Source organism: Sapajus apella, unplaced genomic scaffold (genome assembly GCF_009761245.1).
Source record: "Sapajus apella isolate SASKATOON/1434 unplaced genomic scaffold, GSC_monkey_1.0 scaffold12, whole genome shotgun sequence".
Classification (NCBI taxonomy): Eukaryota; Metazoa; Chordata; class Mammalia; order Primates; family Cebidae; genus Sapajus; species Sapajus apella.
In genome coordinates this window covers 29425171-29452183 of record NW_022436952.1, presented here as the reverse complement: position 1 = coordinate 29452183, position 27013 = coordinate 29425171, and the positions used below count along the sequence as shown (strand labels likewise).

The following is a 27013-nucleotide window of genomic DNA, read 5'->3' as shown; positions in this document are numbered from 1 at the left end:
AAAAAAAAAAAAAAAAAAAAAAAAAAAAGCCGAGCGTGGTAGCTCATGCCTGTAATCCCAGCAGCACTTTGGGAGGCTGAGGTGGGTAGATCACCTGAGGTCGTGAGTTCAAGACCTAGCTTGACTAATATGGAGAAACGCCGTCTCTACTAAAAATACAAAAAATTAGCCGGGCGTGGTGGTGTGCACCTGTAACTCCAGCTACTCAGGAGGCTGAGACAGGAGAATCGCTTGAACCTGAGAGGCAGAGGTTACAGTGAGCCGAGATAACACCATTGTACTCCAGCCTGAGCAACAAGAGCAAGACTCCATCTCAAAAAAAAAAGAAGAAGAAAGATATATTAACTGTGTGACTCTTATTCATAGACTAAATTTCCTTTTGGATTGTTTTTTCAAAGACTGAAAATGCCTATATTAGGAAATAACTTCACTTTCCATCCCCAGCTCCCCCGTTTGTCAATTCTTCTATTCTGACCTCTAAGATGTGGTTCACATTTTAATTACAGTTACGTATGGCAGTCTCCATCTGCCAGAGCCAGCCAGCCTGCAGGCTTGAAGAGAATGAAGGAGAACTTAATACTGCCTTCTTTCTGACAAGCTTCTCATGGAGTTTTCCCTTTCACGGTTCAGACTCTTAACAATCTGTTGCAATGACTGAAGTGTCCTGTAAATGGTCACTTACTACAAATATTCAGGTATATTTGTCACTTTAAGCATTAACAGTTTTTTAAAAATTAAATTTCTTTATTCATTGCATATACTGATTGTGCTTATGGCCAGAAGGACTTGATACAGAACATGAAAGCTGTAAAAATTTGCCGTTTATTCTCTTTTCCCCATTTAACTGCAGATAAAATATTGGTTGTCTAGAATAAATCATCCTTAATGGGATATTTATACTCTTTCCTCCAAACACGGTGCGTTTCCCCACCAACTGTACTCTCCCTGTTTCTTTTTATCATTTTTTTTTTTTTTTTTTTGCAGACAAGATCTCTGTTGCCTAGACTGGTACACAGTGGTGCAATCATAGAGGTTCATTGCAGCCTCAACCTCCTGGGCTCCAACCTCAGCCTCCCAAGTAGCTGGGACTATAGGCATGAGCCACCACGCCTGGCTAAATTTTTCTTTTTCTTTTTTTTTTTTTTTATAGAGACAAGGTTTCTCCATATTGCCCAGGCTGGTCTCAAACTTCTGGGCTCAAGTGATCTGCCCACCTTGGCCTTCCAAAGTGCTGGGATTACAGGCGTGAGCCACTGTACCCGGCACCCCTCCTTTTTTTTAAAGATGGAATTTCTCTCTGTTTCTCAGACTGGACTCAGACTCCCAGACTAAAAGCCGTCCTCTCACCTCAGCCTCCCAAGTAGCTGGGACTTATTTATAAACTTTCTAGTTAATTGTGACTATAGTTATGCACAGATTAAACATAGATTTATTCTGGTTGGTAATGATCATAAGGAAAGATCTGATTGGCTATCTTTGGGAATGATTGTAGACTGTAGTAAAGATCAAAAGTCCAAACTGATTTTTATCCTTTTGTCCTGTTAAAGTGTAGGGATCTAGAGTATTTATGGACATTGATGTCAGAAGCACATATATGTAGTTTTGAAATTGAAAATATAGCTCTTTTTACCTCTCATATAACTTTGGAGACAACAGTTGCCTTTGCAGATCTATCTAGACAACTTCTGAGGCTTATTCAAGTCTCATTTGTTGGTGTTACAAATTCTTGCTCTGACCCTAGCTGAAATCAGTGTAGTCTGAACTACTGGAGAGAAGTTATTCCATAATAAAGTGAATATCAGAATTTATTTTTTCAAGTGATACTTCCAGCTCTGAATTCTGTGACATTTGCCCAAAGGGAAACACCGGTCCCTTGGATTACACTGTGCATCCATTGTCTGAACTGTCACAGCAATAGCGCGTAAAGCTGTTTGCATAGCGTGCTAACTCTATCAGGGTCATTTCCAGTCTGTGGCCGCTAAAAATGAAAACCATGCCCCAGCCGGGACAAGAACAGGGTCAACAGCTGGCAAAGGATATGGCAATCATTTATATAAATATGCTTTCTCAATCCCACAAAAACAAAAAACCCCAACCCAACAGCTGGGAAGGGTTGGAAGTAGCCCCAAGGCTGGTTAGTCCCCTTCCAGATGGGGAGGTTAGACTGGGGCTAGCCAGACTGCTCCACATAGACTTCCGATTTGCATTAGAAATGAAAAGAGGAGAGGAAAGGGAAAAGGAAGAAAGGCTACAAGCATGACTGCTCTGTTTTTCACCTAACTTAATCAAATAAGTGAAGACTTTCCGAGACGGAAGGCTTGCATTTATCGGCATTCACGCTCTGTTTTTTCTGTTTATCGTAGTGTCTAATACACTTTTTAACTGCTGAAACAGAAAGCATATATGCCCTAAAGTATAGTTTATATATAATGTCATGGTTATTTGTAGACAGATTGAAGAAGCAGTCTCAGATTTATGTCCTGTTTACATCTTCCAAACACTTATGTAGAACATTCAATGCTAGAGAAGATAATAATTGTGGTGTTGGCTCACTCCCAGAATTTCATCCAAGGGATAGGATTCATTTTTGTAATTTGATTTGCTTTATAATACATCGTTATTGCACATCTAATATATCCAACAGAATAACGAATCCCATTTTACTGGGTTCATCTTAAGGTTGCATACCATGAGGCAAAGTATTATTTTTTGTAACCTGTTGATGCTTCAAGAGGCAAAGGTGAAGAGTATATGACTTTCAAACTCTTCCAAGAGTGACATAGTGAAATAAAAGACACCACAGTGATGATGAAAAATTTGTTCTCATTATCTAGAAATGGGACGCTCCTTCCTAATAGTGGAGAATTCTACTGAAGCGAAATTGAATGGCAAGCAGCACTTTCCTCCTCTCCAGTCTTATATTTGCTTAAGGGAAAGCTTACATAATGAATACATGTATAGGTGTAGGATGAGCTCATGCTATCAGAATCCATAAAGATATATAAATTCGCCTCTTTTGCCAACATTGAGGCATTGTCGTAGAGAATCTTCTGCTTTGACATAGAAGTTAGGTAATGCATTTTCCTTCTTGTAACGATCTGCCTGAAACAAACATTTAGCCTTAAGTCATGGAATGTCAAAAATAGAAGGAACTGTAGTGATCATCTCAGATACCTCCTCTAATGCTACTGCCAGAGTAGAAGAGTAGAAAGCTAGAATGTGCAGAGGGATGATGTTGTGGACCCCTCAATCAGGTATGCATCTTCCAACTATATGCACACAGAGGACCCTGTACTGAGAAAGAACAGTGCCAAGACTGGATAAAGACCCCCAGGAGACCTGAATCACTGATCCCTAAAACATTCAGATTTGCTGTGTAATTGTATAAACTTCCCACTTTGTTCTGTGGCCCTTATAGTATCAAAACAAATGTTGCTAAAGCATCAACACTTTATTAGAAATTGTCATGACTTCTAGATGTGGTTTTGGTCAGATATTTCCATAGATAAGTAATAAGATGAGTGTGTTAGGTGTTGGCTCTGAAAGTCTATCCCATCTATATAGTAATGAATATTAGATTTTAAGCTTTTGGGGGCAAGAAAACTAAATTGTCTTCATGTTTATATCCAGTGAACCTGGCACACATGATTACCTGGTGGATGTTTGCTGATACGTGATTAAGATAAAATGCAGGATATGTTGATTTTCAAATAATTAATTTAATATTTTCTTCTATAATAGGTACAGCCATTTTATACTAAAACTTTTGGGGGGAAGGGCCATTACCTTAATTTACACAATAAATCATTTATGTTTTGCCAGAGAGTTAAAGTAGACAAGGATGTTTTTGACAAGTTGTCATTGCTATTCCTGCCATCTTTGATTCTGACCCATTTTTAACTTCTGTGCATTTACTTTTAGTTAATCTATTTGATTTGAATACACTGTTCAGTTAGTTTAAAATACTTTCTTAGCATTTATCTTCAAACTTTAAGTGTGAAAATGAGGCTGAGGCCTAGAGGTATCCTCAGAATTTAAGAACTAGTGGTTTAATTTCTTGACTGTGAGAGTCCAAATGTTTCCTTAGATTGATGCAGATTGGTTTAACGTAATTGGAAGTTTGAAAGGTACATGTTTCTAAAGCTTTTAAGATAATGATACTTAGAAATCACTGATTGTTCCCTGAGGATGAACGCCTTTAATATAGGTTTACAAGCTCCAGAACTTTTAATATATCTTACCATACTCTGATTACTAGAAATATATAGCTAAAACCAACCTTTCTCTATCCTGGAAAAAAGTATCTGGTAGAGTGTGTCCTTCCTGAGCTTAGATAAAGCAATTCTTGTTATCTTATTTTTATGTTTTTTAACCTTTTCCAATCTATAATACATTTGTGGTCCTACTGGGATATACCAGGAAGAAATTTCTTCCTTCTGTTTCCTCTTTCTCTTTTTAGCCATCTGTATACCATGTAGAACCACGGAATGCATATGTTTTTATCTGTTCTGTTGTATAGAATGTATATGCTGCCAGCCATCCTTCCTCTTTCCTCTCTATACTGCCACAGCTACAACTGCTTCCCCGTCAAACATTAGAAAAGCACAGGTTAGAACCTAGTGCATAGTGTTACATTAAAGTCAACTTGATATCATACTGACTGTAAATTCCCTCCCGTAGTTTAAAGGCAAATAGTAGTCATCACAACCAAATTTAGAATGTGACACCATTGTTTAGGTGTATGTGATTCATTTTGATTATCTAATCACATATTTTTTTTCGCCTTCGATTTGTGCCCTGACTACACCTTGTGAAAGGACTGGGACAATGACTTTAATGAACAAGTTATTCAAAAATACTTTCAAGGTGGACAATGTTAACTTTAAACAGTGAGCCCAAAGGGTAATGAATTACTAATACCGTAGTTCGCTTCTCAAACAGCAGTGACAGCTTAATTTTGATAGGATACCCATGATCGTGCCAGGAATGTTGTCCTCAGCATTAGATCCTATCTCTTTTCCTTTTCCAAAAGCCCAGTAAAGTTAGTTTGCTTAAAACTACCTGAAAACATCTTTCTAGGCATCCACCTTACTTCAGGGCCCTAGGGTCATAACCTCTTAACCTTACGGGTTATAGGTCTCTTGCTTTTTGATCTTTCTTGGTTCTTTAGTTTTTGCCTACTTCCTCCGCAACATTCAAGCCTTGTTATATAAGGAAATTGGATGAGATACACCAATTTTGGATAAGTTACCCTTTCATCCAGAAGAAAGTTACCCTTTCTTCCAGAATAATCCAAAAAGATGATTTTAAATAGAAACATGCTTGGGAAAAATTTAACAAAACTAACTACAGCATCCTGTCTAAGCCAGTTTGAAGTTGCCCCCTTCATTTCTTATCCTTTTTTAAAAAACAAAACAAAACCTATTTAGAACCTACTGTTGACTTAGTGATAAAGTTTTTATTCAGGTCCCAAAGGCAGCTTGTTTGAGACATCAGAGGGAGTCAGAGTGGTCTGAGTGAATGAGGAGATTAATATTAATACAATTAGTAGGTTAGCTTATTATTCTTGCCTTACTGGCAATACACTGTTTGATAATAGTGACAACTAACATCAATTTGGCACTTACTGTTGACAAATCATTATTTATTTTATAGCCATAGCAACTTGGAGAAGGAGAGATTATTATCCTTATTTCATAATAAAGGAACCTGAGCTTCAGAAGGGGTCCTTGGCTTGCCGAAGGCCATATGGTAAATCAGTGACTGAGCTGGTGTGGAATGTTAGCTTCCCGGAGCCGGATCCCTTCAGCCTCCCAAATACTCGTATTGGAGAGGCATTAGGACTAGAGCATATTTCTTTTGATTATCAATGCAGGTGGTGGTAAGAGATCCTCAGCTGTTTGGCTGGCTGTCTTACTATATTAATATCTTTTTACTATTATCTTCTGTTTCAGCCAAAATTTGGGTTTTGTTACTTGGCCACACCCATAGGGTCAGGTAGAGTTACCTGTTTGAGACTAATAATCAAGTATTGTACTGAAATTCCAAACAGAATTGGAAAATGTACTTTTTGATGGGTTACCTTTGCTCTTTCCTGCCTCAGCCCAAGAATCTCCATTAGAAATAATAAAAACTCTCATAGGATTTTAAAGCCAGGTTAGCAGCCCTGAGTCAAGACAGGTGTTTATTTTTAATTCTTACTCACAAAGCACTGTTTACCCATTCACCAGACAGAGCAAAAAAGGACAAATAGTAAAAAAAGATTATAGGTCATACAGCTGTCTTTCTGTTCCATAAAAATTAGGAGGCTTCTTTTAAAACATTAAGACAATGTTTAAATAAATACATTTTAACCCAAACCTAAAATCAAACAATGATAGGAATATTTCTTCTTAAGTGCAGACTACCTGGCATTCACTGGTATCTGCTAGTGGCAAAGTCAGAACGAGGAGGCCTGCAGACAGTAATTATATTTCCATCACATGGAAATCACCGACTTGCCTGACTCACAAGAGCACTAAGTGTGTGTGTTTATGTGTGTATTTGTTCTGAATTTGTTTTGATTTTATCTGACTTGCCAGCTGCATAAGCGGGCAAAGAATGTAATGTGGAAACCATCCACTGCCACTGGAAAAGGATCCAAGAAGAATTCTTCAAGCTGGGAACATGAGCTGTGAGCAACATGTTTAAATAGCTAAATATCCAAAATTTGAATCATGTCCATTTATTTGAGGGGATACACTCTTTTCTTTGAGGGTTAAAGAACCCTTCTGACTTAGACTATAACAAATGTGGTGCTGGAGGAGGTGACAGACTTGAAGCCCTTAGAGAGTTTGCTCAGATTGTGGTTAATGATGAGAGAGAGCACCATGACCCCCTTCATGAAGTACATTCCCTGTTCAATCTGAAAAATCCATGGGCTTTTAAAAAAGCCTTTTCTGTACTTTCCAGTGAGGGAGAAAGGTAAGGGAAAGGAAGCTACCTTTTTTTTTTTTAAAGTAATTTTTATGTGCCAGACATTATTCGAGGTACTTTCAGAAAGGTAGTGATTTTTATCCCCATTTTATGGATGAGGAAACTGATGATATCTGAAATGATTTGCACAATCCATCACAGCTAATAAGGTTCGGATCAGGATTTTAATCCAAGATCTGGCTCCAATGCCCATGCTTTTCTTTACTCCCTTGAAGCCTTAATACTCTCAACAAAGAGTTTACTATCCTTTCCCCCGCCCCATTTTCTTTTTTTTTTTTTTTAATACTTATTTAATTTTTAATTGTTGAGTTTACTTTTCTTCTGATTTTCCTTGTTTTTCCTCTAAAGGAGCTGTCTGGGCTAACTACTCCATTGGTTAGAATATGATGCCTTTGAGCCCAAAATCTTGTTTGATCTCAGAATAGGCTAAGTTAATATTTTACAAAGAAAAGCTGAGAATTATATGACATCACCATTAGCCTGATATTGCCACAAGAATATGAGATGAGCTAAAAGTGTGTCTGACTCAATGCCAACCCCAAAAAACAACTCAAAACCACATCTTGTTGTTCTCAGATGATGAGTTTTCAAAAGAAAAAATGTCAATCCTAGAAATAAACAGCCTAAATAAGTCATAAAGTCAATTAAGTAAAGATTCCCCTTATATATCCGACCTATTTTAATGTAGGTCATCAAGGTACTGAATTTTCTGTAGACAGATTGTAGTATCAGCATGATGATGAAAGTAGTCTTCCTCTGCTGTGAATTAGGGCTAATATTAAATGTTGTATGGTTACTGAAGAAGTTTACTGTGCACTAGCTCTCTCTTCAAAAAAATTGAGTTAAATTAAATTTTATTTATTTTTGGTAGCTCCTAGATCTAAAAGGCAATAGTTTTTTTCCCTCACAATGTCAACACTTCTCCTTTTTTCTTTTCTTTCTTTTTGTTTTTTAAGACAGAGTTTTACTCTAGTCACCCAGGCTGGAGTACAATGGCATGATCTCGGTTCACTGCAACTTCCCACCTCCTAGGTTCAGGCTATTCTACTGCCTCAGCTTCCTGAGTAGCTGGGCCTACAGGTGCCCGACACCACACCCAGCTAATTTTTGTATTATTAGTAGAGATGGGTTTTATCGTGTCGGCCAGGCTGGCATCAAACTCCTGACTGCAGGTGATCTGCTCGCCTTGGACTCCCAAAGTGCTGGGATTATAGGCATGAGCCAGCACGCCCTGCCTCCTTCTTTTTTTAAATGTAAAAAAAAGTCCATCTTTGGTTTTTGCTAGGTACAGGCATTGATCTGTTCTACCTTCTTTTCATTTGGTATTTTTAAAACCTACATTTTCTATCTATCATCATGCTTCTCATCTTAAGAATACTTTTAAGCCATTCTTTATCTTTCATTTATACCCTGGTTTAAGTGCATAGTAACATTTTCTGTATGGGCAAACTGAGTTTATTGTAGATAAAGAATATACAGCTTTTAAAAATCATTTTTGGAGAGTAAAGAAGACTAATTAATAGAACTAAATATAAGTCCAGTCTGAAAGAACCTTCTGCCTGGCATAGTTGAAAGGAGTCTTCCCAAGTGCACCTCCCTTGTGACTGCCTTCGCAGTTCTTCATTATGAGGTGTTTTGTTTGTTTGTTTGATCTGGAGTCTCACTGTTACCCAGGCTGGAGTGCAGTGGCACAATCTCAGCTCACTGCAACCTCTGCCTCCTGGGTTCAAGCGATTCTCCTGCCTCAGCCTCCCAAGTAGCTGGGATTACAAGCACCCACCACCATGCCCGGCTAATTTTCAGTAGAGAGGGGGTTTCACTATGTTGGCCAGGCTGGTCCTGACCTCAGGTGATTCACCTACCTCACCCTCCCAACATTCTGGGATTACAGGTGTGAGCCTTCGTTACGATTTTTATTATGTCTCCCTGATTTCTGGGGGATAAAGAGGAAACCAAAAAGACAGATTATGAAGAACTTAACAGTTTCCACGTTGCCATTTTTGTAAAATCAGGAAAAGAATAACAGATGATCAGAGACTAGTTAGGGAGAAAAGTGATCAAAAAGCACTTGACATTTTAAAATTTGTGGAAACTTCGAGCTACATATTTTGCCTTCTGTTCATCTTTGTAACCAGTTTTTTTTCAGGTTGAGTGTGATTCTTTCTTCCCAGCTGGAACTTTCAGCCTTGTCCCCAAGACCAAAGGCTCAATCAGTGTCACTCTGCAGAGAATGTTTTCAGTCTGTGAGTGCCCCCTCCTTGGCACTCAGTTGGGACAGTCGGCACTGCCTGTGGCCCAGAGCTAATTAACTACATCGCCGTCAGGGCTCTGAAGTGATAGAGGCAAAGGGCAGAGAATGGAACCAAGAGATCATTCAAAATGGGGTTCAAGCTGGGAGGCAGTGCCCGGCCCCCTTCTTTCACAGCTGGGGTTTTGGCAGCCCGTCCTCGGGTTGTTCAGCCTGGTGACCCTAGCCGCCTGTGATTTACTAACTGTTTTACAAACGTTTCCTCACTCTGGGAGGTTTGATATACTCTTCATCCTCCTCAGCTGAACCAGAGTCACTCAGTCTCTGAACCAAACCTGACTTTGTTTACAACGTTTCCGGAAATTTTCACAGAGGGAGGGAAAGTCTCCCTCCTCTTCCAGTGTTTTATTTTTAAGTCAACACTTTCCTCAAGTTTATTTGTGCTAAACCAAATTCTCCTACAAGGTATTGCTCTGTATTCAAATGGGAATTGCTACATTTCTATAAATAGAATGAAGGTCATGTGAACGAGTTCAGAAGATTCTTGATATCACATTTTACAAGGCCTTTACATTTAGCTCACTATTTTTTGAAAATAATATTCTATGTTTGGATTTGTCTTTTTTTCCCACATTCATATTAGACTGAGCATTATGTGAAAAAATTGAATTTGGGAAACATTGAGTGGAATATTTTGTAAGCTGAAATGCCCATGTTAAAAATAACAATGTGTTGTTGCTTCATTGTAACTTTCTTAAAAACAGAATTTATAGCCTCTTTATTAAATATTTCTAGAACATAATTGCCTCTGAAAACACAGTACCAGGGTTTTTTCTTTAAATCTCGTTCCCATTAATTGCTCAGTCTTTATCTTGGCTGAGAATGAAAAACTGCCTTGGAATTTACTAAACATTTAGAAAAACTCGAAGAAAAATTAGAGTTGGCCTGGCCTGGGGGCTCATGTCTGTAATCCCAGCACTTTAGGAGGCTGAGGCGCATGGATCGGTTGAGGCCAGGAGTTCAAGACCAGCCTGGTCAACGTGGCAAAACCCCTTCTCTACAAAAAATATAGAAGTTAGTCTGGTGTGGGGCCACATACCTATAGTCCTAGCTACTCAGGAGGCTGAGGTGGAAGGATCGCCTGAGACCAGAGAAGTTGAGGCTGCAGTGAGCCATGATTGTGCCACTGCACTCCAGCCTGGGTGACAGAGTGAGACCCTGTCTCAAAAAATGAAAAATTAAACAATGATAGGATAAAAGTTTAGGGAGGCTGATTCCATCTGCAATCGAAGGCTTACTTTTGGTCCACACTAAGAAGAAATTAAGGAGCAAGCACTAATAAGTATGTAATGGATTATCTTTATTTTGTTCATCTTCCCAGCCCACTGTTAAAATAGAAGCAGAGTTGTAAGACTCTCTTATTAGAAAGCAAGTTTCTTTGGAATTTATTTGTCTGGGAAATGTAAGAAGTATTATTTTTCTCATTTCTACCTGTCAAAAAAAGATTGAAACTGAAAGAAAGGAAAAAAAAAAGGCATTATTTCTTTCCTACTTTTCTGTCGTCTAGAGCCAGAACTGACAGAATATATCCTAAATTAGATATAGCCAGAGAAGTTTCCTAATAAAATATGTTTTAGGAAGAAAAAATTGTTACATTTCAACATATCCAGCTGGACTTCCTGGTGGGCCTCCCACATTGTCAACATCAGTAGCATTTATTTGTTGACCAACAGAAGACCAACAGTAGACCACCAGAATGAGGTATTTTCATTTCTGCATACTTCTAATTCTACAAGAAAGATAGCTGTTGAGAGAGCTAGTATGAAGGAAATGGCAAACAAACACCATAGGTGATCCTGTGTGACATTCAGGAACTATTGCAGACTTCCAGGACTCAAGACTGTCTCCTCAGCCATAATGTCATTGACCTTGACATACTCAGAACAAATTGGTCTTTGTGATTGCTACCACATGCTGTAGTGCCTCCTAATCCTGCCATTGGTCTGGAGTGAAGTGGGGCAGGAGAAAGGGCTCCTCATCAGAGGATGTGCTTCTTTTATGTTCCTTAGACTCTTGCCCAGCATGCTTTTCCCACTCTGTTTAGTCTTAAAATGGCTAATTTAAAGTCTCTTCAGCTTTGTAGGAGCCACGGAGTGTACCTAGTTTTGCCAAGCAAGGACTGAATAGGTGAATGGTCATTGTATTCTTAGAGTGTAAAACTGTTTCAGGTCTGGGCACAGTGGCTCACACCTGTAATCCCAGCACTTTGGGAGGCCGAGGTGGGTGGATCACGAGATCAAGAGATCGAGACCATCCTGACCAACATGGTGAAACCCTGTCTCTACTAAAAATACAAAAATTAGCCAGGCATGGTCGCACATGCCTGTGGTCCCAGCTACTGGGGAGGCTGAGGCGGAAGAATTGCTTGAACCCAGGAGGCGGAGGTTGCAATGAGCCGAGGTTATGCCACGGCACTCCAGCCTGGAAATAGAGCAAGACTCTGTCTCCAAAAAAAAAAAAAAAAAACTGTTTCAGGGGCAAAAGATGAGGCAAACACAACCAAAAAGACAGCCTTTCTGCTTAGTTAGGAAGATAATTTATGTCCCCAAAGCTCCTTCAGTGATCTGTACCCATCAGACCAGTAGAATTTGAACTTGTTTTCCACCTGAAAAGTCAACTGAGTTGAGTAATTAGCACACTTCTCACTTGCGGTTTTCTTTTACATCTGTAGGTTTTTTCATTTATATGGAGAACACAAGTTTTAGTCAGTAAAAATTTATGTAGGCCCTTCTGTTTCATGCACTCTAGTTACAGGCACCTACTAAATGTTTCTTGAGTGAATAAGTGAATCCTGGACAGATTGGGATGTATGGGATAATCCTCGTGAAAGCCTAACTAAACACTCCTGAACCATTGCCTTATGCACAACCTCCGGCATTCTCTGTTCATCATGTCCACAGTGTTCCCCAAATTCTGAATCAGATGCTTATTTAGTGTGGAGAGTAACTTTATATTTTATAATCAGTAAGGTCATACTTAACTTGGTTTGTACATATTAATATATCTGTAAATGTTGGTAGTTCCTTTGTGGCGCTATGAATGACTATAATGTTAACCAAACTGGATTTTTAGATTAGAAAATTGTGAGTGGGGGCCAAGTGCAATGGCTCATACCTGTAATCCCAGCACTTTGGGGGGCCAAGGCAGGTGGATCACCTGAGGTCAGGCGTTTGAGAGCAGCCTGACCAACATGGTGAAACCCGTTTCTATTAAAAATGCAAAACTTAGCTGGGCATGATGGCACATGCCTGTAATCTCAGCTACTTGGGAAGCTGAGGCAGGAGAATCACTTGAACCCAGAAGGTGGAGGTTGCAGTAAGCCAAGATTGTGCCATTGCACTCCAGCCTAGGCAACAGAGTGAAACTCTGTCTCAAAAATAAATAAAAATTGTATGTGTAGGGGGGGATCTCCTATGAATATACCAGTTTTTACTTTGATTTAATCAAGGTGTGTGTGTGTGTGTGTGTGTGTGTGTGTGTGTGTGTGTGTGTAACTTCCTTTCTACATGGAGTCAAAATAATTTTGTTTGGAAAGAACAGATATGTTAGGGGCATAAGTGACATGTAAGCTACAACAGAATATATTTTTCAAGTACCTCTTTATTTGAAAATGCAATTTAGTATTTGTTCTTTCTTAGCAGCTTTTGAAGTTTTCTTCACATGAACTCTTGAAATATGCCAAGGATAGCAGAGATGTTTTTAAAACGTTTATTGGCTAGACACATAAAAGAAGAAAAATTCCCATTTTACTTCTCTGCCCTCGTATTACTATATCATTTACTCTCCAGCCTATGTTTTTCTCTCTCTCGTATACGTGATTGACATCGCTTTCTTGTCAATATGTACGATACTTATACATCTGTTTATTCTTCTTACTGTCTGCATATTAATAATAATCTTTCTAGATGCAGTTATATATTCATTTAATATTCATTAAAACTTCAGGGTGCAGATACTGTTGTTATTCTTTGATAGATGAGGAAACTAAATTCAAGAAAGATCACAAATATGTCCAAGGTTACAAAGACAGTAAATGCATGACTAAACTCAAAACAAGATGCCCTGGCTCCTGAGGCTGTGCTCCTGATCACCAAACTCATGGCATTCTATTCTGTGATGGTATTCTATTTAATGGTTTCCCTATGGATGTTGTCTAATATTTTTTGCATTTATAAACAAAACTGCAGTGAAGATCTTTATACGTATTTCCTTGTGCAGTGGTTAGCATCTTAAAAGCATGAATATATCTGCTCCTTAGTCTCCTACCCAAATTTCTATATTGCTTTAGAATCCAGAGGAAGAGAAAATCTGCCCTCTTACATGGCACCAGGGAATATGCTGGTAGAGGGCCTGTTTTTGAGTTTTCTTAGAGTTGTGAGACTTAAACTACGAGAAATAAGGTACATGTATATATGTGTGTGTATCTTGCTTAGTGAGAAGTGGTGGGTAGAAATAATTTTTCTGATTTTGCTGAGATCTTATTAGTAACATGGCTAAAAACATTGGCTTTGCAAAATTCTCAGTAAGATTCTTGTTCTTAAATAGAATTAGAGGGGAAAATTACTATTAATCTTTTAGATGAAAAAAAACTTAGGAGATAATGCTAATCACATACCCTTTTCCTATTGTATCTTAATAAGTAACTTATTTAATCTTTTAGAAAGTGGTCTATAAAAAACTTATTGATTTCTACTTAGTATTTCAAATCTAAATTCAGGATGGGAAGGTTTCATGAACTTTCCAGGGACTAGTAGCTTCCTATTCCACTTTCCTGGGCTTGATATTTTAGTTATTGTATTGGCTACTCATGTAGTTGACTTTTCACTGTATTTCATTTTGTCTAAAGCTGGACTCTAAGCTCTTAACTCAACCTGACTTTAAACCCATGGTTTCGTTTTCTAACATTATTAATGATTAATATTGAAGCACCAAAGAAATGTGCTAGTAAGTCTCGTTAAAAAACTGAGTTTTTCTTCTGTTATGGACACTTCCTATCCTCAGCTTGAGTTTAACTCGAATCTCATTAGCCCAGCTTAATTTGAGAATGTTCTTTAAAAAAAAGAGGGAGAAGCAAACCACGTGGTCAACCCAAATGCTAATATGAGAGACTCCCTTTTATAAAGCTAGAAGTCCATGTTCTATGAGGAAAGCAGGTATCCATGTTGTTGATGCTCCCCAGAGAAAGCCTCAGACACATTTTGTTCCCAAACAGAATTAGAAGGAAAAGGTCTGCTTAGCTGTCTTTTCCTGTTTAAAATACAGCTACCCCTGCAGTAGCCTTCAGCTCGCCGGTGCTCTCTGCAAACTTGCGGTGGAAGTCTATGGTATAAGTAGTGTGGAGTGGTTTTGTTGCTAAGAGAAAAGTGCTAAAAAAGAAAAAAAGGAGGGCCTGTATCTCTTGTATAGCTCAGATCCTTTGGGTATTTAATGTACTGTTTCAACAAAGGACACTCAGAATTATACCTCTGGTTGGTTCAAAATTGCTTAAATGTTGAAACATATGGTCTCATGTTCCATTTGTTAGGAAACAACCAGCTGTTCTCAGCCTGCCAAATCCAAGTAAACATCCACTGTGTGGAAGAGTGAATCTGAAGTGGTTCAGTAAAAACATAAAAGCTGTTTTTGCTGAAGAAGAAGGAAAAAAAAGGCCACCCCGAAACAACAGCTAGTGAAAAAAAAAAAAATCTCATTCTGATAATGTCTTTTCCCTGGCTTGCTTAGAGTGGACTGGGGAGCAGGAATGACTCTAGAGCAATTTCAGTTTAAAAAGATTTGTAGGCAAGCTTGCTGTCATCTTCTGTTGGTGAAAATCATGTGATTGTCTTGGTTACAGTGATTATTTTAATAAAATGCAATTATCTGAATAATTAATTTATTTGACTACTCCACTGTGTCCTCCATTCACAGAGGCCAAAATGTCAAAGATCAAGTAGATTGGGAGAATAGGAAAATTCTCATTATAAAGGCGAGGGGAGGAGGGAAAGGATGAAATATTTGGAATTTCAGTGCAGTGGTTTCTATTTATCCGAAATGTCAAGGGCAGTGTAAAATGTATTTTTAAAATGTGTTTCTGTATGGTTTGTGCCCATTCTTGGCATGGCTGTGGCTGTACAGAGACCATTGTTCTTTGAGGAGTATGAGGGGGTGTCTTTGTTCAAAGTGACAAAAAGAAGACTTGGAAGACTGGGCTTCCTTTGTTCCTGTGCGGTGCTGTAAAATTTGGTTTGAAATTAGGACCTCAGGGGAGGACCTTCAATAGAGAGCTTTCATTTCCTGCCAGCATTTTAATCACTCTGGGGTTTAAAGTGGATGGCCGGCCAGCATAATGGCCCTATGTTTAATAGAACAGCTTGTATCTTGAAGGCCAGTTAAGGGATCTGTCATCCGCCCAATATTCGTCTTTTCTGTTTCCTGTCCATTTATGAAGAGCACCCACCCTTTTAGGTGGCTTCCCTGGATCATTCTGTAGGAGAGCTGCTGCCACTGCTTCTTAAAGAGGCTGAACAGAAACCCAGTTGAGTGTGGTCCAGTCTTCAGCTCATGCAGGAAAGTTCTGCAGAGTGCTTTAGTTAGACATGAAATTCACATTTGGGAGTTGGTTCCATCAGCTATAGAGTGAATGGGTCAGATTTCACGAAAATATAGAATTGGAAGAAGATTAAAGTTTATCCATATCTCAGAATTATTAGCACCTATTGACCTGATATGTGCTCACATTGTCACTGTGGTGGAAGTTAATGTCATCCTGTCATGCACAGGGGTAACTTATTTCCTGAGGGATGAAGTAACCCAGTGGGTTTGATCCTGTTGTATATAAAGGAAATTCACAGTTTTTCTAATACAGTGGCTTGTTAACTCTGAAGGCAGGCTATCTTTGGAACCATTTAGACATTTACCTTTATAGTTTATTAAATGATATCCAGAACTCCTAAGGGAGTAAATATTAAAGACAAGTCTTGAAAGAAAGAGCCAGCTGTAAGAAGGAAGGGTTCTGAATTTCTTCCCCAACTCATGCCTAGTGGGTAAGAGTCAGATAACATCAGTAAAAGCCTGAGATTCACTAAGTTTTCATTTAGACCTGTCAGTGAAATTGCTCTGTGACCAGGTGCTAAGAATGGCCTTGTGTTGTCAGTGATAGTGAACTGCTTGGCAGAGATAATTTTAGTAGCTTGGCAGAGGTAATTTTAGGGGTACCTATTAGATAGGATCACAAAGTGTTTCCCTAATTCTGGGTAATACCATACATGAATGAGGGGAGAGAGAAGGAGGGGACTTTTTCAACTACTAGCACACTCTCTATCCTGTCTCATAGCCAGATGTGCTACAGACAAACAAAGCCACAGAGGAACCACTTTTCATGGACATTTTTCTTTTTTGCAGATACATGTGTGTTATCATGGGGCAACAAAGGCATATATAAACCTCATTCAGCAAAACTGAAAAGATTCTATCAGCAATCTGTCTGAGCCAGCTTCATCTATACCCACAGATATGATGAGCTAAAGCCTTAGCTCCCATGGCCTTCCCTGAGCTAGGTTCCTAGCGCTGAGTGGAGGACAGGAGGAAAGGCAGTTATAGCGAGTAATGTTTGGAGGCATTCTCAGTTATTCAGAAGAAATGGAATGATGTTAAAATTCTCCCAAAAAAGATTGGCACCACCTCCCCTTCCCTCTACCCCCTCAGAAATCAGTCATCATTGTCTGGGATGTTCAGATGATAATCCAGTTGGCCACCAAGGGCTTGTGCTTCCTTACTGACTGTATCTGTGATCCGTAAGACTTTTCAAATATGGGTTTAAACATCCACAGACTCCTGGCTCTTTGAGAGCCACTCTCCCACTATGTCCCTTTTGACTTCTTTTGTCATGTCTCCAGCTGCAGATTTCCTAGCTGCCCAATTTGAGCCCTTTTGAGTTGGCCTCCCTTGGATGAGTAGCTGTTTGAAAGTTGATTTAAAGTGAGTGTTGCTCCATCTAAGAGCTGTTGGCTGAAAAGAACGCTGTCTACCACAGCAGAGGTGGCCAAGAAAGGCAGCCAGGCTCTCCTGAGGCTGATATCGCAGATGTGCGTTGGTCTAGTGGGAATTATGCATCATTAGACTGAGATTCTTATTTTTGCATCCAGGTCATCCCTCTATCAAAAAAAAATGCCGCTGACATTTCAGCCAGGGAACCATCATTGTACTTATACCAGTCTGTTCCCACACATGAAATGTTATGATTCACATAACCGCTCAACAGCCCATCTGAAGGTCCAGAATATGTTTACTGGGTAAAAAAAATTTCAGGCATAGACTGGGAGAGAAAGCTGCCCACCAGGGCAGCGCCTTAGAATAAAGTTAATATCGTCAAAGATCTGACTATAATTCATTTCATTCACTGTTGCAGTTTGCTGTGTGGGTGTTTCTACAATGTGGGAAACTCGTTTCATTGAAGAGTCTGAATATTTTGTAAGGATGTGAGGAGTTGCAAATAATCTTTTCTGTAAGGCTATGGGGAGAAACAAAGCAGCTAATGTTAGAAAGAACTGGTACACTATTGTCTTCTGTCATTTGTAAAACTAAATAGGAATATTCTGGACTTCACAGATTTATATCCTCAACTTATTGCTCCTTAAAGATCATACAAAAAGCATACCTGTGAAAAGATCTGTTTTACTGGAAGGATATCCTGTTTTGGAGCTCAAATAGTTTTATTTTTATTTACGTATTTATTTTCAGAAATAGGGTCTCCCTGTGTCACCCAGGCTGGAGTACAGCAGTGTAATCATAGCTCACTGCAGCCTCAAACTCCTGGGCTCAAATGATTCTCCATCCTCAGCCTCCCAAAGCATTGAGATTACTAGTGTGGGCCACCATGCCCATCCATGAAGCTCAAATAGTTTTAAAATATAAAATGATGTATGTAACAAAGTGTAGTTCTTTGTCTATAGAAAATGCATCTATATGTTCAAAGAGCTACCTAAATTCTGCTATATTAACAAAGTATAAAATAAAGTTATATATATGTATGTATAAATTGTATGCCGAGGCAGGGAGAATTGCTTGAACCTGGGAGGTAGAGGTTGCAGGGACCTGAGATCATGCCACTGCACTCCAGCCTGGGCCACAGAGCAAGACTCCATCTCAAAAAATAAATAAATAAACAAACATTAAAAAAAATTTTTTTTAATGAACTGTAGAAGTATTATGATGGACTGTTCTTTGTAATTAACAGGTCCACAAGCTAGTGGCCTTTCTGGAAAATACTGAAAGCTAACTATTCAGAAGAGTATGGTCTAGCTAATAGTGTACTAAGTAGATGCTAACCAGTAGCCAGCAATAGCAAGCTTGTTGTTGGTTTCATCGCAGAAAATTTACCACTCACATATACTTACTGCATTGGTTTACCCTCAAGAAAAAGAAATATAGCCTCTGTATACCTCTTACACCCACTAGATACAACTAATCAGGATCTCTTGATAACTGGAACAGATAAACAGGAAATATAACCAGGATTAATTTCACATATTATCTACTATTAACAGTTTTTCCTAATCTACTCCTTGGCTTAATCTAATTCTTTTCAGTTCGGGGAACTAGCTTCCTGAAAATGGATGGCAAGGGTACATTTTACCTATGCCTTATGCTTTAACTATTTTTAGAGAGAAGCAAATCTGTTTTGAAACTCATATATAAAAATATTTCAGGGCCATTAGCAAAAAAAAAAAAAAAAGTACTTTCTTAGTTGATTCTTTTTGCTCTGAATGGAGAATCTAGAAATCTGGGTTTTTACTCATCCCTGTCAGTAACTAGCTGTCTGTCCTTTTGACACTTTACCTCTCTGTTCTTCAGTTTAGTGTATTGTGAAGCATCTGCACTAGATGATTCCTGACCTCCCTCTAGATTTGTAATAATTCTATTGATATATTACTTGAATAATACAGGCAACATTTAAATGTAAATTTCCAGACACCTGTATTCCAACATCTCCATAGAGTGGGAACCAGCCTGCATTATGCCACTTACTGTAAAATACAGAGGAACATGCTTTTTAAGCTACTTAAGCTCAAACTAAAATTGTTAGAATTTAAAGAAATGTGAAAGGTTAACTTAACCTCACCCAATTTCCATCTCTTTTCACATTTACCTCCTTAATTTGCTAACCCTCAATTCATGTTATGCAGGCTCCATTAAATGTGAACACTAACGTCTCTTGGTGCAGTAGTTCTCAACCTTGACTATACATTAGAATTCCTTGGATACCTTTTAAAAATTCCAGTTGAAGTTGGAACATAGGCATCAGTGTTTTTTAGATTCCCTGAGTGATTGCAGTGTACAGCCAGATTTGAAAACCTTTGTCTTAGATCTCTGTGCTTTTCAGGATATAATATGTAAATTCACTTTTCTAGTATATTCAAATACATATTTTGGTTGGTTCTCCCAGTAGTAGATTGCTGATATTTCAGAACTCTCTGCTGAGTATTGTCTATATATTTTATTCCATACTGATTTCTCTGATAGTCATATCACTTTCTTTGGAGAGATAGCACTGTTTTAGATTAGGCAGCACAATATGAATTTTCTATTCCCATTTCCTAAGATTAAGCTAGCAGGGAGAATCCTTAGAGTATCATGGGATGTCCAGAAATTCAGGATGACTTGAGACAGATGAATGGATTTAGGGTGGTGTTGATGTGTATTTATTTATAACACAAGATGCTCCTAGTGGGATTTATATCACCATTTTGTCAGATTTTTCTTAAATCTACAAGATATTGAAGGGGAAGCTTTTTTTTTTTTCCAGCAGTTGGCTCTAGCTGAAATAGGAGTATAAAGTAAAAACACTTAACAGCTCAAAAACAACATACCAAATGGGAACATGTAGGATTATAGTATGTATCAGTGTACCTATGAACTATGCAGGTCAATAAGTATTTGTTGATTTTATTTTATTTATTTTTTGAGATGGAGTCTTGCTCTGTCGCCCAGGCTGAAGTGCAGTGGTGTGATCTTGGCTGATTGCAATCTCCGCCTCCCGGGTTCAAGCAGTTCTCTGCCTCAGCCTCCCGAGTAGCTGGGATTACAGGCACCCACCACCATTCCCAGCTAATTTTTGTATTTTTAGTAAAGACAGAGTTTCACCATCTTGGCCAGGATGGTGTTGGACTCCTGACCTCGTGGTCCACCCGTCTCAGCCTTCCAAAGTGCTGGGATTACAGGGGTGAGCCACTATAGTGGGCCTATTTGTTGATTTTATATGATGTGAGATGATTTTCAAATAGACTATTCCATGAAAATACAGGATTTAAATGTGCATCTGCTTGAATCTAAATACCTTCATATAGGTAGTATGCAAAGGTGTTTGTCTACCATGTGTAGTTTAAAGTTAGCACTAGTTTTGGCTAGGTGTGGTGGCTCACACCTGTAATCCCAGCTAATATGAGGTGAAACCCCACCTGTACTCTAAAAATACAAAAAATTGCTGGACGTGGTGGCTCATTCCTGTAATCCCAGCATTTTGGGGGGCCTAGGTGGGTGGATCACAAGGTCAGGAGATCGAGACCATTCTAGCCAACATGGTGAAACCCCATCTCTACTAAAAATAAAAAACCCCACAAAAATTAGCTGGGCATGGTGGCATGTGCCTATAATCCCAGCTACTTGGGAGGCTGAAGCAGAAGAATCACTTGAACCAGGGAATCAGAGGTTGCAGTGAGCCGAGATCACACCACTGGACTCCAGCCTGGTGACAGAGTGAGACTCCATCTCAAAAAAAAAAATTAGCTGGGTGTGGTGGCAGGCACCTGTAGTTCTAGCTGCTTGGGAGGCTGAGGCAGGAGAATCACTTGAACCCAGGAGGCAGAGGTTGCAGTAAGCCAAGACAGTGCCACTGCACTGCAGCCTGGGTGACAGAGTAAGACTGCACCTCCAAATAAATAAACAAATCAAGCAAGCATTAGTTTTAAAGTATCCTCCATTTTTTTGTGATAGTGAAAATCTAGATTTCTGGAAAGAATAGATTCTTTTTCTACCTGGATTATGTCCAGCCCTTACAATGGTTTGGAAGCATTTTGGTAGGCATATTGTAGCCCCCAAATCATTTCGGCTTAGTTTGGCTTGCCCCAGTAATGTAAATTATAGGAAATCTTTCTTGAAAAAGATAAACAGGAACCAGAGCAGAAATGCTACCCCCCCATTCCCCCTCATCGTTATTTGGAGCTATTAAAGGAGTGGGCAAATACATGAAGGGCATATTCCCAGGACCTAGACACACTCCAAAAGTCTGCATTTTTATCCTGTTAGGTTTTCCAGACCTGATATCATTAGGCAGCTTCCTCTCACTAGCTGATTTTCTTGAGAAACATTATTCTTGATCATGTAACATCCCACACAGTTTTGCTTCTGCTCCTCTAAGCCCTTTTCCCCCTCTTCCTAAAAGTAATTTTTTACAAAAATTCCTAGTGCCAAGCACAAAATAAACTATACAAGAAAAGTTTCGGACTTCTCTATAACAGTCTTGGTAGCTGACTTTATTGCTCCTCTGAGAGGCCTTTAGGCTTTTGAATGAGTACTGTTATAATTGATCACTGGTAATTTAGTGGACTGGTTACTACCAGAATTCTTGGGATTATCCGACCTTCTCCAAGTAGCTCTCCATTTAATATTGCTGTGTTTACCATCTGGTCATTGTATCACAATCTTGATCCAGCCAGAACATGAAGAACTGAGATGGCCAAAGGAAAAACTCCTAAATGTGGGGTCATGAGAGATTATATCGGGCACCTTATAACTTGTTCTTCCTGGAGCTGATTATACTGATTTTCTCAATCTGAAGTCCCCTCTCTACTGCCCCATTCCAAGGCTAGTGTGAGCCCATTATCACAGTGAGTAGTATGTCCAGAAGGTTAGGTAATGCTCCTTTTCCTAGCTGAATGACTGAAGACTGAATTTTCCTAAGATTGCTGGGCTTACCTGAAATTCTTCTTTCAAAATGGAAAATGCCCAAACCCCAGTCTGTGTGTCCTTAGAGCCAGGGAAAAGGACCCTGAGACATACATGCTCTTGGCATCAGTTAAATTTCATGTTCCTAGAGGTCCTACAATCCTGTATGTAAAGCAACAGTGAGTAATTGCACCTGCATTGTAATTATTTTGGTAACGACTCCTTTCCTCTCACCAAGAGGCACAGGGATGGGTCTGCACAGTTGCTTGCATGAACATTGTGGTTCAAAGAGCTGATGTTTGTTGTTTAGGCAAGCAAGACAGCCGATGGGCTGAACATCTCCATTCCATCCTGCTGTTTAGTTTTGTGATTAAATAGCCACTTACTCATTTCCTGTATTGTCACATAACTTTTCAGTTCTCAATTTGCTATGAGGACAGGGCCTTAGCTAGGGTTACTGCAGATCCAAATTTACCTAGGTCCCAGCTTTACTTGTACCAGTTTAATTATCATTGTTGCTTATGTCACCCAAAAGTGTACCAGTTTGGATGATAGTCACCTTACTTATCACCCTATGTTAAACATGGGAGAACCAAAAGAAAGCTACTAAATGGAATGATACCAGAATCTGTGCTTTTAAAGTGATTAGAATTAGCTTGTATGTCCCATTGTTTTCAACACAAGTAGTGTCACTTGAATCCAAAAAAGTGATCTTCCTCCTCATTTTCTGTTTGCTGATAAAGGATGGCTCTGTAGAACTAGAATTCTGAGCTCTGTACCTAATATTTTTATAGGAAGTATGAAACAAGGCAGTAAAGTCCAAAATCAAACAGGTCTGTAGCCTTTTCAGTAAGTGTTCACTCTTCTAATGGGGGATGAAGGCGGGTAGATGATGGTAGAGTAGGTTGTCCTCTAAACATACAACCTCTCAGAAAGATCCTATCCGGTAATCCTGTCTCAGTGGTACCCAGTGATACCCTGGAGAGGAACATTCCAGTGATTCCTTTCTGGGCATATTTCCTAGGGAGTTTTGGGAGCCATGCAGTGTTCAGCTCCAGGACTTTTGGGGCAGATCTCAATATACAAAAGTCTTTCTTCCTCAGAGGTGGCCCACTGAGTTGGTCTCTGTGTGACCATATTACTGGTGCTGCCAGCTCAGGGAGTTTATGAAAATTTGATGTAGAAATTAGATTGTTGCTTATCTTGTACCTTCTTGCTCATAGTATTGACAGTACCACTGAATTGCTTGAGGCAGATAGCATCTCAGCGATCACTGTGCTATTTCAGCTTTCTGCTGCTGACAACATCAGAAGTGTTTTAACAGGGTTTTAATGGGCAGCCTCTGTAGCTCCTTGGAGGGTTGCAGATAGCTGCCGTGAGAAACCCTCTCTGCTGCTCTGGGCTGACATGCCCTCTTTTCTCATCCAGCTGCTGCTTGTTTAGATGGCCGCCGTCCTGGTGACAAGCACTTCTTATTTGGGCTGAGCAGCACTAGGACTTGAATTCCAGAGATGAGATTGTGTAACATAAAAAAGGAAAGGTCTTTTAAGGACATTTTTTTCCCATCCTGTTTGGGGTAGGAAAAACAAGGCAGGTTAAGCGGGGAGAGGAGTAGGCAAGAAAGAGGGTCTAACCAGAAATAAGTTTGCCAGTTCCAGAACCTTTCAGAGGAAAATCCTGGTGTGCCATTAAATCTGAAAAGTTTTCGGACAGGCATAGTGGCTCACGCCTGTAATCCTAGCACCTTGGGAGGCAGAGGCGGGCAGATCACAAGGTCAGGAGTTCGAGACCAGCCTGGCCAATATGGTGAAAACCCGTCTACTAAAAATACAAAAATTAGCTGGGAGTGGTGGTGGGTGCCTGTAGTCCCAGCTACTCAGGAGGCTGAGGTGGGAGAATCACTTGAACCTGGGAGGCAGAGGTTATAGTGAGCCGAGATCGCACCTCTGTCCTCCAGCCTAGATGACAGACTGAACCTGAGAGACGTCTCTACTAAAAATACAAAACTAAACAAACAAAAAAAAACTAAAGTTTTCTCATTTGATGGAGTCACATGAATCTATTTGGAGAATGTCAGGCCCAAAGCTTGTATTTTCTATTTAATAGCTTACACACATTTTAAAGTTTACAGTTAATTAATGCTACTTTGTTAACTTGGTTGCATTATTTGATCTTCAGATTCAACAAAGTAGCTGAATTCTCAACTAGTGACTTAAAACTTCAAATTTTAGGATTAAAGGGGATGGATATCCACTCCACCTGGAATTCTCTTTGCTGAAACAATGAGGTAGTGAAATGAGGTAATACAATGACACTACATTGATTTCCCCGCTGTGGCGCCAAAGACAGTTCTTGATCTCTGTACCCAGTGACAACAGGATATTCGAAAGGGAACTAGTGGTAAGAATGGAAGAAAATAATCGTGGCCAAATTAATAAAGTTATTGGTGTCACACAGGAACTTGGTCTAATCAGGAGGGGCCACCTGAGGAAAATATGTCTGTGTTCCACCTAGAAAGTGTAGTTCAGGCCGGGCACGGTGGCTCAAGCTTATAATCCCAGCACTTTGAGAGGCTGAGGTGGGTGGATCACGAGGTCAGGAGTTCGAGACCAGCCTGACCAGCATGGTGAAACCCCATCTTTTTAAAAAAACAAAAAAGTGTAGTTCATAGTAAAATCCCAGTGCTGCGGTGTTGGTGCAGGTATCAGCTGCTATAGTCATTTCTTTACATCACTTTCCCTTCTCAGGGACATGGAAACTGTAGTTTGCCTGGCTTATGCTAAGGGGTATCTCAGAATACTTTCTTCTAATGTGTGTGTGTGTGTGAGAGAGAGAGAGAGAGAGAGAGAGAGAGAGGGAGAGAGACTTCCTTTACTTCAAGCCCTACCTACTTAAAATTGGTTTTTATCATTATCATCATTCACAGTGTTTCAGTCTGCCTGAAAAAAAATCTCCTATCAGACACTTAAGGCCATTTCACAGCTTTCTCTTCCCAAACCAAGTTGATAGTACTGGGTTATCATCTGTCCTTTAGAGATTTAAGATTCTTAACTCCTTGTCACCAGCAGAGGCATGACTTTAGCTATTAAGGGATAAATCTGATTATCACTATTGGAAGAAAAAAAAAAGCCAGTACACCTCTGGGACACATGGCATGGATTCTTGGGAAGGCCCAAGCCTGTTTCCCCTTCACTTTCTTAGAGCTAGGCATCTTTCCTAAAGCTGCTGGTGCTGTGTATTATTGGGACTGTTACCCTAACAGATATCCTTAAAAAAGGCTTAGATGGTGCCTGTGGTTGGGGTCCTCTGCAAGGCACCAAAAAAAGAAATCTGCAGGAGACTACATACTATGAAGGAAAAACCACAGGAATGAATTACAGTGAGAATTTAACTTACCTGATAAGTTTGTTGGGGATTAAATAAGATAATGCTGTATAGCACAGTGCCTGGCACATGGTGAAGCACTTAATAGGGGCTTACTATTAAGAACACATGCCTGCTGCTTTCTAGGTGTACATATGATCCCACTGTGTGTTCAAAGTGCTTAGTTTTAGGGAATTTGTTAACAGTCATACTAACATAGGTACATACAAGTATAGAGAACATATAGTGGCAGAATAAAATCAGTAAAGCAAGATATGAAATAATAGTGGAGAACTGTAAATAAATGATAAAAACAAGGACTCTGCATAAAACTCTGAAAGAAAGGGTGTCCGTAGGCTTGTCAAACCAGAGACTTCCATTTTGAAAACCTACGCTCTTTTACAGTCAAAAAGCAAGAAACTTAGGCTTGGCTAATGAGCATGGTCTTGGTGTGGTCCTTCCTTTCTCAAGGCCTCAGTTTTCTGTGTAAACTGGGAGAGGTGGAGTAGATGCTCCCTCCAAGGTAGCTTCTGGTCTAAAAATCTGTAAGCCTGCTTAAAAAGAGAAGGAGCCGTAGCACTCCTCTTTTCGCTGTTGCTCTGCCGTATTTGCCTGAGGTACAGATGTTTCATAGATCTCTCCGGATACAGTTTTTTGTGAAACCTCAGGCTCCTGCCTCATGTCTCCGTAGCTTAGTAATAAACGAACATGGTTAATTTGTTCTAGTTTATTGCTGATTGGGTGATTTATGTCACTTGCCATGTGGGTTTTATTTTTTTTTTCCTTCATTCAGTGACCAGTGGTCTTGGTCAAGGTGGGCCATGGCCACTCTGCGATGCCAGGTTGATTAGTCTGCCTGTTGGCTTTTTTGATTTTTGCTTTGAAGTTTCCTTTTGCCTCATCAGCTGCCTTGAATGAAATTTGCTGCTTCTCTGGGGTTGTGATTTCCTTTGCTTCATGTTTGCTTCCTTTCTGAAAGACGGCGTTGTAATTTGTTCACTGTGGTGGAGCCAGCCCTTCAGCTTCCTTTCAGTGATAGTGTCCTGCCTGCCACACTGGACTTCTCTCCTTTTCCAGTTCAGTTGTTCCCAAAATCACTAGTTTAATTCTCCATATTTAAAGAACACCAATGCAATATCTTCCTTTCCTTAATCACAACTGCAATTGGTAATAGTGGAATGTATATCCTACAAATATTAGTGGAGCTGGTTTTTCGTTTGTCTGTTTTGAGACAGAGTTTCGCTCTGTTGCCCAGGGTGAAACCTAATCTTAGCTCACTGCAACCTCTGCCTCCTGGGTTCAAGAGATTCTCCTGCCTCAACTACCAGAGTAGCTGGGATTACAGGCATGTGCCACCACGCCCAGCTAATTTTTTTGCATTTAGTAGAGACAGGGTTTCACCATGTTGGTCAAGCTAGTCTCGAACTCCTGACCTCAGATGATCCA

The 27013-nt window shown here is 39.6% G+C and overlaps 1 protein-coding gene across 7 annotated transcripts in view; it reads left to right on the top strand.

Annotated features, from left to right (window-relative positions):
• Positions 1-27013, top strand: part of BCAS3 (BCAS3 microtubule associated cell migration factor) — a 664948-nt gene that overhangs the window by 473719 nt on the left and 164216 nt on the right. The window lies entirely within an intron of this gene.